This window comes from Pongo abelii, chromosome Y (assembly GCF_028885655.2).
Source record: "Pongo abelii isolate AG06213 chromosome Y, NHGRI_mPonAbe1-v2.0_pri, whole genome shotgun sequence".
Taxonomy (NCBI): domain Eukaryota; kingdom Metazoa; phylum Chordata; class Mammalia; order Primates; family Hominidae; genus Pongo; species Pongo abelii.
In genome coordinates, this window is record NC_072009.2 from 36721100 (window position 1) to 36737063 (window position 15964).

At 38.5% G+C, this 15964-nt stretch overlaps 1 pseudogene; it reads right to left on the reverse strand.

The window, feature by feature from the left end:
• Positions 1-2462: 2462 nt before the first annotated feature.
• On the reverse strand, positions 2463-15545 carry LOC129053223 (heat shock transcription factor, Y-linked-like; annotated as a pseudogene).
• Between the last annotated feature and the right edge of the window lie 419 nt (positions 15546-15964).

Here is a 15964-nt window from a genome sequence, read left to right on the forward strand (position 1 = left end):
CTCCATTTCTGAGCCTGTTAATGGTCTATTCAGGGATTCAACATCTCCCTGGTTTAGTCTTGTGAAGCTGTATTGCATCTATTCAATTCTTCTCTCTTTTCTCCTTTACTAGTCTTGCTAGTGGTCTATCAATTTTGTTCATCTTTCCAAAAAACCAGATCCTGGATTCATTTATTTTTTGAAGGTTTTTTTTTTTATGTCTCTATCTCCTTCAGTTCTGCTCTGGTCTTAGTTATTTCTTGCCTTCTGCTAGCTTTTGAATGTATTTGTTCTTGATTCTCTAGCTCTATTAATGTGATGTTAGCCTGTCAATTTTAGATCTTTCCTGCTTTCTCTTGTGGGCATTTGGTGCTATCCATTTCCCTCTGCACACTGCTTTAAATGTGTCCCAGAGATTTTGGTATGTCTAATCTTTGTTCTCCTTGGTGTCAAAGAACATCTTTATCTCTGCCTTCATTTCGTTATTTACCCAGTAGTCATTCAGGAGCAGGTTGTTCAATTTCTATGTAGTTGTGTGGTTTTGAGTGTACTTCTTAACCCTGAGTTCTAATTTGATTGCACTTTCATCACAAAGACAGTTTGTTATAATTTCTATTGTTTTAAATTTGCTAAGGAGTGCTTTACTTCCAACTCTGTGGTCAATTTTGGAATAAGTGTGATGTGGTGCTGAGAAGTATGTATATTCTGTTGGTTTGTGGTGGAGAGTTCTGTAGATATCTGCTAGGTCCACTTGGTCCACAGCTGAGTTCAAGTCCTCGTTATCCTCGTTAACATTCTGTCTTGTTGCTCTGTCTGATGATGACACTGGGGTGTTACAGTCTCCCATTATTATTGTGTGTGATTCTAAGTCTCTTTGTAGGTCTGTAAGAACTTGCCTCATGAATCTGGGTGCTTCTGTATTGGGGGCATATATATTTAGGATAATTAGCTCTTCTTGTTGAATTGATCTCTTTACCATTATGTAATGGCCTTCTTTGTCTCTTTTGATCTTTCTTGGTTTAAAGTCTGTTTTATTAGAGACTAGGATTGCAAAACCTGCTTTTTGTTTCTTTGTTTGTCTGTTTTCCATTTGCTCGGTAGGTCTTCCTCCATCCCTTTATTTTGAGCCAATGTGTGTCTCTGCATATGAAATGGGTCTCGTGAATACAGCACAGTTGGGTCCTGACACTATCCAGTTTGCCAGTCTGTCTTTTAATGGGGGCATTTAGCCCATTTACATTGAAAGTTAATATCATTATGTCTGAATTTGATCCTGTCATTAATATGTTAGCTGGTTATTTTCCTCATTATTTGATGCAGTTTCTTCCAAGCAGTGATGGTCTTTACAGTTTGGCATGTTTTTGCAGTGGCTGGTACCAGTTGTTCCTTTCCATTTTTAGTGCTTCCTTCAGGAGCTCTTGTAGGGCAGGCCTGCTGGTGACAAAATCTTTGAGCATTTTCTTGTCTGTAAGGTATTTTATTTCTCCTTCACTTATGAAGCTTAGTTTGGCTGGATATGAAATTCTGGGTTGAAAATTCTTGTCTTTAAGAATGTTGAATATAGGCCTCCACTCTCTTTGGCTTGTGGAATTTCTGCCAAGAGATCAGCTGTTAGTCTGCTGGACTTCCCTTTTTAGGATACCCAACTTTTCTCTCTGGCTTCCCTTAACATTTTTTCCTTCATTTCAACCTTGGTGAATCTGACAATTATGTGTCTTGTGTTTGATTTTCTTCAGGAATATCTTTGAGGCATTCTCCATATTTCCTGAATTTGAATGTTGGCCTGCCCTGCTAGGTTGGGGAAGTTTTCCTGGATAATATCATGAAGAGTCTTTTCCAGCTTGGTTCCATTCTCCTGTCACTTTAAGGTACACCAATCTGATGTAGATTTTTTTTTTTCATAGTCCCATATCCCTTGGAGGCTTTGTTTGTTTGTTTTTACTCTGTTTTTCTCTAAACTTCTCTTCCTGCATCATTTCATTCATTTTATCTTCTTTCACTTATACCTTTTCTTCCACTTGATCGAATCAGCTACTGAAGCTTGTGCATGCATCACATACTTCTCGTGCCATGGTTTTCAGCTCCATCAGGTCATTTAAGGTCTTCTCTATGCTGTATATTCTAGTTAGCCAATTGGCTAATCTTTATTCAAGGTTTTTAACTTCTTTGCAATGGGTTCAAACATCCTTCTTTAGCTCGGAGAAATTTGTTATTACCTATTTTTGAAGCCCACTTCTGTCAACTCATCAAAGTCTTTCTCCCTCCAACTTTCTTCTGTTGCTGGGGAGGAGCTTGCATTCCTTTGGAGGAGAAAAGATGGTCTGAGTTTTAGAATTTTCAGCTTTTCTGCTCTAGTTTCTCCCCATCTTTGTGGTTTTATCTGCCTTTGGTTTTTGATAATGGTGACCTTCAGAAGGGGGTTTGGCATGGATGTTCTTTTTGTTGATGTTGATGCTATTCCTTTCTGTTTTTTAGTTTTCCTTCTAAAATCCAGGATCCTCAGCTTCAGCTCTGTTGGTCTTTGCTGGAAGTCCACTTCGGGCCCTGTTTGCCTGGGTATCACCAGCGGCAGCTGTAGAACAGCAAATACTGCACAACAGGAAACATTGCTGCCTGATCCTTCATCTGGAAGCTTTGTCTCAGAGGTGCACCCAGCTGTATGAGTCTTCAGTCACTCCCTACTGGGAGGTGTCTCCCAGTTAGGCTACTTGGGGTTCAGGGACCCACTTGAGGAGATAGTCTGTCCATTCTCAGATCTCAAACTCCATGATGGGAGAATGATTACTCTCTTCAAGCTGTCACACAGGGACTTTTATGTCTGCAGAAGTTTCTGCCTCCTGTTATTCAGCTATACCCTGCCCCCGGAGGTGGAGTCTACAGTAGCAGGCAGGCCTCATTGAGCTGCAATGGGCTCCACACAGTTTGAAGTTCCCAGCTGCTTTGTTTACCTACTTAAGCCTCAGCAATGGTGGACGCCCCTCTCCCAGACTTGCAATTGCCTTGCAGCTTGATCTTGGACTGCTGCTCTAGCAGTGAGCAAGGCTCTGTGGGTGTTGGACCCCCTGATCCAGGCACAGAATGTAATCTCCTGGTGTGCCATTTGCTAAGACTGTTGGAAAAGTGCAGTACTAGGATGGGAGTGTCTTGATTTTCCAGGTACCATCTGTCATGTATTCCCTTGGCTAGGAAAGGGAATTTCCTGACCCCCTATGCTTCCCAGGTGAGGCAATGTCCCTACCTACTTTGGCTCACACTCCATGGTCTGCACCCACTGTCCAACAAGTCCCAGAGAGATAAACCCAGTTCCTCCGGTGGAGATGCAAAATCACCTGTCTTCTGTGTCACTCTGGGAACTGTAGACTGGACCAGTTCTTATTCAGCCATCTTGGATCAGTCCCTCACTTCTTTCTAGTTTTTAAATGGAGATATTTGGTTTTTCACCATAGGCCTCAATGGGCTCTCAAAAGTTTTATTGCAGATTCTCCTAAAAGAATGTTTTCAACCTGCTGAATCAACAGAAAGCTTTAACTCTGTGGAATAAATCTGCAACTCACAAAGCAGTTTCACAAATAGCTTCTTTCTATTTTTTATCTCTTGAAATTTTGCTTTTCTGCATAAAGCTCAAAAGGCTCCCAAATATGACTTCACAGATTCACCAATAAGAGTGTTTCCAATGTGCTGAATAAAAACAAAATTTTAATTCTGTGACATGAATCCACATATCACAAAGCAGTTTCACAGATAGCTTCTTTATGGTTTTCACCTGAGGATATTCAGTTTCTCCCCAAGGACTCAATGGGCTTGAAAATTGCCTTTGGAGATTCTTTAAAAAGAGTTTTCCCAACTTACTGAATTAGAAGAAAGGTTTAACTCTTTGAGATGAATCCAAATATTACAAAAGAGTTTCACAGATAGCTTCTTTCTAGTTTCTATCTGGGGATAGTTTGTTTTTCAGCATATGTTTCAGTGAGCTCCAATATGTCTTTGCAGATTCCACAAAAACAGTGTTTACAACCTGCTGAATGAAAAGAAAGGTTTAGCTCTGTTAGATGAATCTACACATTGAAAGTAATTTCACAGAGAGATTCTAGTTTTTTCTGAAGATACTTGTTTTTTTCCCAGAGGCCTCAATGGCCTTCCAAATGTCTTTATGTGGATTCTTCAAAAATACTGTTTCTAACTTCTGAATCAAAAGACAGTTTTAACCCTGTGAGATGAACCCCCATATCACAAAGTAGTTTTTCAGATAGCTACTTTCTAGTTTTTATCTGAAGATATTCAGTTTTTCCTCATAGACCTCAATGCACTCTCAAATGTTTCATGACAGATTCACCAAAAAGAGTGTTTCTAACCTGCTGAATCAAAAGAAAGTTTTATCTCTGTGAGCTGAATCCACACATCAGCAAACAGTTCCACAGATAGCTTGTTCCTAGTTTTTACCTGTGAATGTAAGGTTTTTCCCCATAGATTTCAATGGGCTCCAAAATGTTCCCTCATGAAGCACTTTCCTGGCTTGATAATCCAAAATGGCTTTTGGAGACGTGTCTTGCAAATGGGTGACAAAATCTGGATAAGGCTCCCTTGGAACCTGTGGAACTGAGTTAAAAGAATGGTAAGTAGTACCAGGGTTGTGAATTTTTTCCCAGGCTCTTAGGCATATAGTTCTTAGCTGATCAACAGATTCAACACCCATTACCATCAGTTGATTTCAAGTACCTTATGCCTCTCCAATTCCAAGCAACAGATCAGATGTGATATTAATGGCAGGTTGTGCTTGAGCATTTCTGCATGCCTAATTTGTTGTTTCATCCATCCACCAAGTTTCAAATTAGAGAAATTGAGAGGGAGACAGGATGGATCAGGCTAATAACTCCTAATCCATAAATATTAAATGTTGGTTATAAGCCACAGATTGTAATAAGAAATGAACATAAGGAGAATTTGGCCCATATTGTTCAATTGCTTGCCTTAAGTCTTTTAATATTTTAAAATAAAATAGCTTCCACTGTGCTTGAGTATGTTCTCTGAAATTTTCAGCTGGCAAAATAATTAGTAAAAACTGCCAAGCATCCAAATACCCCATTTCTTGTGTCAGGAGAATGGAAGCCTGGATTATCCCTGAGTCATAATTAGTATCTGAGCTGGCTCACAGAATTCCTTTACCATAATTAACAGGTGTACAAGCCTGGATCATTCCCTACTGTAATTGGCTGTTGGGCAAGCATGCAGCTTCCTTTCACCATAGTCAATGGTGGGGCATGCAACATTGGGAGTGGCAAGCCGTGTCTCAGGTTTCCTTTCCAGAAATTCATAAGGCTGAGGAAGGGGTGACCATTCCAGGCCTTCCTCTAAAGACACAGTAGGTGGCAATATTTCTGCAGTAGGTGGAACTGTTTCTTTCATAAGTTTTTGAAGATTAATATATAGCTTCTCATTTCTACCCCTTTTTAAACCTAGACTGTGATGGTTCACTTTGCTCATCATCAGACTTCTGATTATTAAAATTTTCTATGTCATCCTGAAACTCCTGTTCCTTCCTCCTCAGTGGGGAAGCACTTCAGTGCTGTTTTAATTGCCAACCACAATGACCAAGTGGAGAAAGTAATATTGTGGCTCTCTCATTGTGCTAATTTTAAGTCTGATCCAACCTTATACCAATCTTTTACATGCCTGGTTCCATATTCCATGAACCAAGGAGAATACTCTTCTATGAGATGGAACAAAGATGTGAGATTTCAGGTACTCACAATTGCCCCACTGTAGCCTAATAACTGTGTCAGCAGGCATAAGTAATTAGCAAACTTACTTTCAGCCTGACCCACATTTTCCTGAGGTTACCATGGAATTCTCCACAGAGCCTGAAGTGAAAACATATGTGGGTGTCCTTTGTCAGTTATGCTCCACTTTCCATGCTCTGGCATTTCTTCACTGTATTATTGTAGAGATTACAGGGAGACCTGTGTTGGGTGCCAGATGTTGGGGAAACCAACCCCACCCTACCCAGTGGGTACCCTGACTCTGGTGGAGAAAAAAAAGAGTTAGACCGAGTAAGTGTTTAAAAGGTGGGTCTAGGCGACTGGAGCATTGAAGGCTTCCTCACAGCCTGGAGCCCTCAGGCTCCACCCAATTTATTGGTATACGGACAGTTTGTTCTTACAGCAGATGGGAGGGGGAGGAAGGAATGAGGAAAAGGATTAATCAGTGAAGGAGATCTTGTGAGTCAATCGATAAGATGTATAGCAGTGGTGATTTCTGTGAATTTCCTTGAGGAGAGGCGTGTGTCTAAACTACTTAAGATCTTTAACTTATTGGGACTGAAACAGGTGGGAGCAGGTTTTAGGAGAAGCCAAGATGTTTGGCTATACTCCACTGCTTCAAGGGAGCATTATCTCCCTGAGAAAACTGTGGAATGCTACTGAGTGGTTATGCTCTTGGGGCATAAAAACCTGAAGGCAATGAGGAGAATTTTCTGCTCAGAGACCAGCCATGGCTTTCCATGGGTGTCTCACACAGGGGAGACCAACACAACTGTCACCCCAGAAACCCTCCTTCTCACATTTCCAACCACATAAATCAAAAGAAAGATTTAACTTTGTGAGATGAATCCACACATCACAAAGCATTTTCACATTTTCTTTCTAATTTTTTGCTGGGGATATTGGGTTTTTCCACATAAGCCTGAATGGACTCCCAAATATCCCTATGCAGATTCTCCAAAAAGAATCCTTTTAACCTGCTGAATCCAAAGAAATGTTTAACTCTGTGAGATGAATCCACACATGACAAAAGCATTTTCACAGATAGCTTCTTACTAGTTTTTACCTGAGGATATTCGTTTTTTTTCCCAATAGGTTTTAATGGGCTGCCAAAAATTCCTTCATAGATCCTCCAAAAGACTGTTTTTAACCTGCTGAATCCAAAGAAATATTTAACTCTGTGAGATGAATCCACATATCACAAAGCTGTTACACAGATTCTTTCTAGTTTTTACCTGTGGAAATTTAGTTTCTCCTCATGGGCCTTAATGGGCTCCCAAAAATCCCTTTGCAGATTCTCCAAAAAGAGTGTTTCCAACCTGCTAAATCAAAACAAACTTTTAATTCAGTAAGACGAATCCACACATCATAAAGTAGTTTCATAGAAAGTTTTTTCTAGTTTTTACCGGGGGATATTGGGTTTTTCCCCATATGCCTCAATGGGCTCTCAAATGTCCCTTTGCAAATTTTCTAGAAAGATTGTTTCCAACCCATTGAATCAAAGAAAACATCTAACTCTGTGAGAAGAATCAGTAAACCACAAAGTAGCTTTACAGATAGCTTCTTTCTAGTTTTTACCTGGTGATATTTTGTTTTTCTCATTGGCCACAATGGGCTTCAAAACGTCCCTTTGCAGATCCTCCATAAAGAGTATTTCAACCTGCTGAGCCAAAAAAAGAGGTTTATCTCTATGAGATGAATCCACACATCACAAAGCAGTTTCACAGATACCTTCTTCCTAGTTTTTACCTGGGAATATTTGGATTTTCCCCATAGGCTTCAATGGGCTGATAAATATCCGTTAGCAAAATCTCTAAAAAAGAGTGTTCTCAATCTGCTGAATCAAAAGGAACTTTTAACTCTATGAGATGAATCTACACATCACAAAAGAGTTTCACAGAGAGCTTTTTTCTTGTCTTTACCTGGAGATATTCAGTTTTTCCACATGGGCCTCAGTGGTCTCCCAAATATACCTTTGCATATACTCCAAAAAGAGATTTTCTTTTTCTTTTTTTTTTTTTTTGGAGGTGGAGTCTTTCTCTGTCACCCAGGCTGGAGTGCAGTGTTGCAATTTCCCACTCACTGCAAGCTCCACCTCCCAGGTACATGCCATTCTCCTGCCTCAGCCTACCAAGTAGCTGGGACTAAGGCACCCACCACGATGCCTGGCTAATTTTTTTTTGTATTTTTAATAGAATGGTGTTTCACCATGTTAGCCAGGACCGTCTTGAACTCCTGAGCTTGTCATCCACCTAGCTTTGCCTCCCAAAGTCCTGGGATTAGAAGCATGAGCCACCCCACTCAGCCGAGATTTTCTAACTTGCTTAATCAAAAGAAAGGTTTAATTCTGAGATGAATCCACAAATCACAAAGCAGTTTCACACATAGCATCTTTCAAGTTTTTACTTGAGAACATTCTGACTTTCCCCATGATCTTTTATGGGATCTAAAATGTCCCTTCACAGATTCTCCAAAAAAAAAAAAAAAAAGTGCTTTCAACCTGTCCAATCAAAAGAAAGTATTAACTCTGTGAGAAGAATCTGCAAATCACAAAGCAGTTTCACAGATAGATTCTTTCTAGTTTTTAATCATGGGATATTCCATTTTACCCCATTGGCCTCAATGGACTTCCAAATGTCCCTTCACAGATCCTCCAAAAAGAGTGTTTCCAACCTGCTGAATCAAAAGAAAGTTTTAACTCTGTAAGTTGAATCCACACATCACAAGGCTGTTTGACAGACAGCTTGTTTTTAGTTTCTACCTAGGTACATTCTATTTTTCCACATGGTCTCCTAGGCTCCTAAATTTACCGCTGCAGACTCCCCAAAAAGAGTGTTTCCATCCTACTGAATCAAAAGAAAGTTTTAACTCTGTTAGATGGATCCACACATCACAAAGCAATTTCACAGACACCTTCCTTCGAGTTATTCCTTGGGATATTTGGTTTTTCCCCATGGTCCTCAATGAGCTCCCAAATATCCCTTCATAGATTCTCCAAAAAGAGTCTTTCCAACCTGCTGAGTCAAAAGAAAAGTTTAACTCTGTGAGATGAATCGACACATCATGAAGCCATTTCTCATACATCTTCTTTCCAATTTTTATCTGTGATATTCTGTTTTCCCTCTAGGCCTCAATGGGGTCCAAAATGTCCCTAGGCAGATATTCCAAAAAGAGTGTTTCCAACCTGCTGAGCAGAAAGTATGTTTTCCTTCTGTTAGATGAATCCACACATCACAAAGTAGTTTTACACATAACTTCTCCCTAGTATTTACCACGGGATATTCAGTTTTTCCCCATATGATTCAATGGGCTCCCAAATGTTCCATTGTAGATTCTCCAGAAAGTGTTTTTTACCTGCTGAATCAAAAGAAAGGTTTATCTCTGTGAGATGAATCCACACATCACAAAGTGGGTTCTTTGATAGCTTTTTTCTATTTTTTACCTGGGGATATTGCATTTTTCCCCATAATCTTCAACATGTTCCCAATTGTGTCTTCTCAGATTCTGAAAAAGAGTATTTCCAACCTGCTGAGTCAAAAGAAAAGTTTAACACTGTGAAATGAAGCACACTTCACAAATCAGTTATACCAATAGCTTCTGTATAGTTTTTACCTGGGTATATTTTGTTTTTCCCCATGGGCCTCAATGGGCTCCCAAATGTCTTTTTGCAGATTCTCCAGAAAGAGTGTTTCCAATCTGCTGAATCAAAAGAAATGCTTAACTCTGTGAAATGAATTCACAAAAAACAAAGCAGTTTCACAGATTCTTTATTTCTAGTTTTTACCTAAGGATACGTGGTTTTTTTCTGCATGGGCCTCAAAGGTCTCTTAAATGTCCCTTATCAGAATCTCCAAAAAGAGCATTTCTAACCTGCTGCATCAAAAGAAACGTTTAAACTCTGTGAGATATAGCCACACATCACAAAGCAGTTTTACAGATAGCTTCTTTCTAGTTTCTAACTGAAGATATTCAATTTTTTCCCTTAAGCCATAAAAGTGTCACAAATGCCCCTTTGTAGATTCTCCAAAGAGAGTGTTTCCAAACTGCTGTATCAAAAGAAATGTTTCACTCTGAGAGATGAATCCACATATCACAAAGCAGTACCACAGAGAGCTTCTTTCTAGTTTATACCTGGAGATACTCCATTTTTCCTCATAGATCTCAATGGCCTCCAAAATGTCTCTTCACAGATTCTTCAAAAAGAGGGTATCCAATCTGCTGAATCAAAATAAATGTTTCACTTTGTGAGATGAACCCACACATCATAAAGCCATTTCACAGATAACCTCTTTCTAATTTTTACCTTGGATATTCAGTTTTTTTCCTGATTGTCCTCAATGGGCTTTCAAATGTCCCTTTGGAAATTTTCCAAAAAGAGTGTGTCCAACCTGCTGAATCAAAAGAAATGTTTAACTCTGTGAGGTGAATCCAGATGTCACAAAGCAGTTTCATGGATAGCTTCTTTCTAGTTTTTTCCTGAGGATATAGTTTTTCCCCATTGGCCTCAAAAAGCTCCAAAATATTCCTTTGCAGATTCCCCAAAAAGAATGTTTCCCACCTATTGAATCAAAGCAAAATTTAACACTGTGAGATGAATCCACACAAAACAAAGCAATTTCACAGCAGACACTTTGTAGTTTAAACCCGTGGATTTTCAGTTATTTCCTTTAAGCCTCAAAGGGTTCCCAAATGTACCCTCACAGATCTCCTGAAGGAGTGTTTTCAACCTGCTGAATTAAAAGGAAGGCTTACCTCTGTGAGGTTAATGCATACATCACAACACAGTTTGATACATAGCTTCCTTCCAATTTTGATATAGGGATATTTTGTTTTTACTCTAGGCCTCAATGGGCTCCCAAATGTTCCATCACAGGTTCTCCAAATACAGTGTTTTTTAACTGCTGAATCAAAAGAAAGGTTTAACTCTGTGAGATCATTCCACACATCACAAAGCAGTTTCACATACAGTTTTTTCCAATTTTTATCTGGGGATACACAGTTTTTCTCAATAGGCCTCGATGAGCTTCTCAATGTCCCTTCACAGATTTTCCAAAAAGAGTATTTCCTACATGCTGAATCAAAAGAAAGATATAACTTTGCAAAATGAATCCACACATCACAAAATTTCACAAATATCTTATTTCTAGTTTTTATCTGGCATGTTTTTTTTTTCATAACCCACAATGGACCCCCAATGTCCATTTACAGATTGTCTAACAAGAGTGTTTACAACCTCCTGAATAAAAAAAAAAAAAAAAGGCTGTAAGATGAATCCGCACATCACAAGGCAATTTCACAAAGAACTTTTTTCTAGTTTTTATCTTGGGATATTCCATTTTCCCCCAAAGGCTGCAATGGGCTCCCAAATGTCCCTTTGCAGATTCTCCAGAAAGAGTGTTTCCAACCTGGTGAATCAAAAGAAAGATTTAACTCTGTGAGATGAATCTTCACATCACAAAGTAGTTTCAAAGAAAGCTTCTATCTTTTATCTGGGGATAGTTGATTTTTCCCTATAGGCTTAAAAGGACTCCCAATGGTCTCTTCACAGATTCTCCAAAAAGAGTGTTTCCAAGCTGTTTAATAAAAAGAAAGGTTTAACTCTGTGAGATGAACCCACACATCACAAAGCAGTTTCATAGATAGTTTCTTTCTAGTTTTAATCTCGGAATATCCAATTTTCCTCCATAGGTTTCAATGGAATCCAAAATGTCCCTTCACAGATTCTTCAAAAAGAGTGTTTTCAACTTGCTGAATCAAAGAAATGTTTAGCTCTGTGAGATGAATCCACACATCACAAAATAGTTTCACAGATACCTTCTTTCTAACTTTTATCTGGGAATATTCAGTTTTTCTTCATAGGTCTCAAAGGACTCCCAAATGTTGCTTCACAGATTCTACAAAAAGAGTATTTCCAACCTGCTAGATTGAAATAAAAGTTTAACTCTATGAGATTAATCCACACATCACCAAGTAGTTCCACAGATAGCTTCTTTCTAGTTTTCATCTGGGGATATTCTTTTCTTTTCAAAAGGCCCACAGTGGCCTCCGAAATGTCCCTTTGAAGATTCCCCAAAAAGAGTGTTTACAATCTGCTGAATCAACAGGAAGGTTTAGTTCTGTGAGACGAATTTACACTTCCCAAATCAGTTTCACAGATAGCTTCTTTCCAGTTTTCTTCTGGGGATATGTAGTTTTTCATCATAGACCTCATGGGCTATAAAATGTCCCTTCACAGATACTGTTAAAAGAATGTTTCCCATCTGCTGAAAGAAAAGAAAGTTTTACCTCTGTGAGATGAATCCACACATCACAAAGACATTTCACAGATAGCTTCTTTCTAGTTTTTATTTGCGGATATTTGGTAGTTCACTATAGGCCTCAAAGGACTCCCAAATGTCTCTTCATAGATTCTCCAAAAGTTTTCCTAACTGTTGGATTAAAGAAAAGGTTTAACTCCATGAGATGAATTCACACATCACAAAGCAGTTTCAGAGATAGTTTCTTTCCAGTTTTTGTGTGGGGATAGTAGATTTTTCCCCATAGGCTTTTATGGGCTCCCAAATGTCCCTTTGCAGATTCTACAGTTAGAGGGTTTCCAATCTGCTGAATCAAAAGAAAGGTTAAGCTCTATCAAATGAATCCACACATCAAAAGTCAGTTTCACAAAGAGCTTCTTTAGGTTTTTATTTTAGGATATTTTGTTTTTTTCCATAGGCCACAAAGGGCTCCCAAATATCCCTTTGCCACTGGGAATTGCTACTGCAAATAAAGGAAGAAGTGGTAAGGAGACAGCTAATTCTTTCAGGCAAGGACCTGCCAGTCAAAACAGAAGATGAAAAAGAACTTTTAGAAGCATGGAAAAATTATAACTAGACCTAAAAAGAAAGCATCATAGTTGAAATGATAACCAGTGATGCTAGTCTCAGTAAGTCAAAATCATTGCATCTCTAGTGAACAATACTGTGACCTACCCTTTTAGAAAAAGTTGTGGTGAGGAAAAAAGAATAAAAATTAATGCCACAACACCAAGAATGTTCATTTTGACAATGAAAATAGGTGCTATATTTGTAAGTCCCAGTCAACATTGACTAATTCACATACATACGTGTATATATATACACACACATACATATATGTATTAGGTACTGTGTTACATCAGTGCTGGGTGTCCAAGACAGACAGTAAAACTAATGTGATAGACAAGAAGCACTATCCTGGAAGGAGTGATGTCTGTGTTGTAGTCGTCTTAAGTAGGCAAATTGGGGAGATACTTTTATCTACAAGAAAATAATGGGACTGAAGTTACCAGATAGAAAAGGGCATGTCTGAAAGTGGAACGGTCTGAATGTCTCACTGTGGTGAAATAGAAGGACATGAAGCTGAAAGGAGAACAAATATCAGGTCTGGAAGGGATTTATTTAGCCATGCTGAGGATCTGGACTCAGAATCTAAAAGGTGTTAATCCTGACAAAAGCAATTAAATCTGACTTTGTATGGAGCACGAAACCAATGTGATGAAAATCTGCATTAGAGGTGGGATATGGTGGCTCAAGCTTGTAATCTCAGCACCTTTGGGGGCCATGGTGGGTGGATCACAGGCAGCCAGGAGTTCAAGACCATCCTGGCCAACATGGTGAAACCCTATTTCTACTAAAAATATAAAAATTAGCCCAGTGTTGTGGGCATGTGTTTATGTGAGCATCTATTCCCTTTCTGTCATGCAAATTTTTGCCCTAATTTGATTTATGCCAGAGTACTTTAGAAGTCACTTATTACTTTTTCCTAACTCCAGTTGTTTCCTTTCCTTTGCCTGCTGTCATTGTTTGATATGTCCCCTCCAAATTTCACATTGAAATTCTGTGTCCATTGAGATACTGTTGGGAGGTAGGATGTTTGAGAGGTGATTAGCCATGCGTGTGTAACCTCATGACTGAATTGATGGTGTTATCTGGAGAACAAGTTATTTATTCTGTGAGTTGTCTTTGATGAAGGATGAGTTTGGCCTCGATTTTCTGTTCATCTCATGCCCTTCACCATATGAGGTCAACCTACCATGTTGTAACATAGAAAGAAGATCTCATGAGATGCAGCCCCTAGGACTTCCCCACCTCCAGAACCATGAGCAAAATAAGTCTTTTTACAAATTACCCAGGCAGTGGTACTGTGTTGTTTCAGCAGCAAATGGACCCAAAGACTTTATTATTTTTTCCTCTTTAGAGAACTAAATTAGTTAACTTACATAGGAGCACATTAAATTTCCTTACAAATGATCAAAAAGCCCATATATACTTTTACAAAAATTAGTACAATAGCCTGACACTGAAAGAAAACACCATTCTACTTTTAACTATACTTTGAGAAAAAGAGAAAAAAGCAAACATGAAAGTCGACATGCAGTTTTATTGTTCAGTAAGATAATTACAGAATTTTTTAGGATTTTTTTGGTCAATGTAAATGTTAGTCTCTGTTGTCCCGCATAATTTGGTACTCTTTTAATGGAAGATCATTTGTAATTAGGGTGATATTTGTCCAGTTGTGATGGTTGAAGATCTGGCCTGGAATGAGGGACAGCTGACGTATCTGGTATCATAGGCATTTGCAACCACGAGTTGCCTGCTGGTAGCAGGTTAAAATGTGTAGCCTTGTTGACTGATATCACATGATATCTTGTTGGAAGAGCAGATTGTTCCACCATCAGCCCCAGATAATGGTTTTGCTAGGGAGATATGTTAGGGTATTGAGAAGTTGTGGTTGTAATGAAACTCACAATGTGGCCACTTGCTTGGATGCAGGTGCTATGAGAGTGCACATGAATAGTGGTCAACTGATTTAAAATAGCATGTTGATCTTTTGTAATTTGTTGAGACAAGTGGCAATAACAAACATAACACTTAAAATATCAGATTTCTGTTTCATCACACAAACTTAATGTCATCAAGTAATTCATGAACATGGTTTACTATCTTCAGGAATGTGCTTTTGGGAAAAAAGCACTCAAATTGTTAAGCCCTCAAGTGAAAACATGTTATATATTAATAGTAACATTGCATTAATGGCTTTGGTACACTTATTTTGATAAATGAGATTCAAAGTTGTTAGCAAAATTTCTTAAAACCCTGAAAGATTAATGCTCAAGCTGAACTCAATAATTTCAAAAAATTAAATAATTTTTACATTAGTGTTTTATATAATTTTCAAAATGTGGTCTCACTGCATGTATTAATATATTTACTGATGTACAAAGTAAAATTACATATCTACTCTATGTAAAGTGTTAACTGAAATATGTTAAATACCTTGCTCGAGACAATGGATTTATTCTCTTCTGCCAGAAAGGTGGCTACAAAGGCAGATGTTTGAAAATTCTGTAAATTTTACTAAATCCATAAAGGCTGAGCTGTCAAACAAAACTTGTAATACTGTCAGCTTGAAATATTCTGTAAGGAGACTTTCTATCCAAAATTTCTTTCTTGAAGAGTTCTTCGTTAATCACTATGCAAGTTCCATTCTCATCCCATAGAATAGACGTGAATTGGTCACTCTCAAATATTTTCCAACGTTTCCTGGGAAAGGTCACAGAAAAAAAAATCATTATCTTTATCTGGCTCAGAGACACACACTCTGTAACATGGCCATTTTAACAAGGATTCTTGTGACAAAACCTGAACAGAATTTTCTTCAATGTTTGACCTTAAGTCTGAGTCCCCAGGGAATGTGTGTTTACACAGTGGAGATCTAGTGGAAGGCTTCTGAATCAGTTAATTCATCTCTGGGAGAAACAACTTGAGTTTCTGAAGAAACATGTGCCATCTCAAATAAATATTTCTTTAGATATTTTTTCAGCCTCTATGATTTTCAAGACTGCAGCTTCAAACACTGCTTCAGAAGGCCTATGAAGGCAAACCAATCTAAAGCATCACTCTAGTATATGTCAAGCTGAGTAGCAAAGACATCACAAGAGTACTTTAGTCTCCTAGCAACCAACAAAAATCTGGCTAAAAGTATTTCCTTCCGAGTCTGAGAAATGTATCCAGTGAAAATAAATTATAGACTGCTCACTTACATACTGTAGGCTGCAAAATCTCATCCCTGTAGCAGCATTTAAATAAATAAGAAAATAATGTCCTCAATCCCTGAAATAAATGTAATAATTCTCTCACTGACACACACACTCTTACTAGATTGGTGAGAGGAGCACAGGGCCTGGTAATTGCAAAATGAAAAAAAAA